This window comes from Euphorbia lathyris, chromosome 8 (genome assembly GCF_963576675.1).
Source record: "Euphorbia lathyris chromosome 8, ddEupLath1.1, whole genome shotgun sequence".
In the NCBI taxonomy this organism is placed as follows: domain Eukaryota; kingdom Viridiplantae; phylum Streptophyta; class Magnoliopsida; order Malpighiales; family Euphorbiaceae; genus Euphorbia; species Euphorbia lathyris.
In genome coordinates, this window is record NC_088917.1 from 31880682 (window position 1) to 31881483 (window position 802).

The 802-nt window shown below is 40.6% G+C and overlaps 1 non-coding gene across 1 annotated transcript; it reads left to right on the top strand.

Moving 5' to 3' along the window:
• Positions 1-282: 282 nt before the first annotated feature.
• On the top strand, positions 283-389 carry LOC136204392 (small nucleolar RNA R71). Its single transcript, XR_010675234.1, has one exon. It is a non-coding gene; the product is annotated as a small nucleolar RNA R71 (small nucleolar RNA).
• Positions 390-802: the final 413 nt, after the last annotated feature.

An 802-nucleotide genomic window follows, 5' to 3' on the forward strand; every position in this document is an offset into this window, starting at 1 on the left:
ATTTTGTGCGATAAAGCAGAAAATTGGGCTTGTAGCATCGCGACTGGATCAAGTTCAACTATACCTTTAACTGATGGTGTGGTTGAGGATGATGGTTTTGCCACCGGTATATGTCCACGTTCCGCGGGCCACATACTGCTGTTGATTGCCATTTCCTCCAAAAGTTCTCTCGCTTGGGCTGATGTTTTCTTCATAAATAGCCCTCCCGACATAGCATCTAATGAACCCCTAGTTGTAGGATTTAGTCCATTGTAAAATGTTTGCATTAAAAGTTCAGCGGGTAATTGGTGGTGTGGGCATAAACGTTGAAGTTCTTTAAAACGTTCCCAAGTTTCATAAAGAGTCTCATTGTCATTTTGAGAAAAAGATGTTAACTCCTTTATGACTCTTGCGGTTTTTGCTAAAGGAAAATATTTAGATAAAAACGCTTGGGCTAATTGTTCCCAAGTGGCAAAAGTTGCGGCTGGCATAGAAGTTAACCATTCTTTGGCTCTGTCCTTCAAGGTGAAGGGAAAGAGGCGAAGTTTGATTGCTTCTGCAGTCACATCTGGAATTTTAAAAGTGTCACAAATTTCAAGGAAATTTGTTAAGTGGGTGTTAGGATTTTCGTTAGGTAACCCGTAAAATGTTACATTATTTTGCAACATATTAAGCAAAGCTGGCTTAATTTCAAATTGGTTTGCAGTGATTCTGGGTCTAACGATACTATTGGTTACACCGGCCACACCTGGCCTAGCGTATTCCATAAGTGTTGGTGGGTCTGCCATTTTTTCTGGCTCGGTATATGTTTTTACTGGGGTCT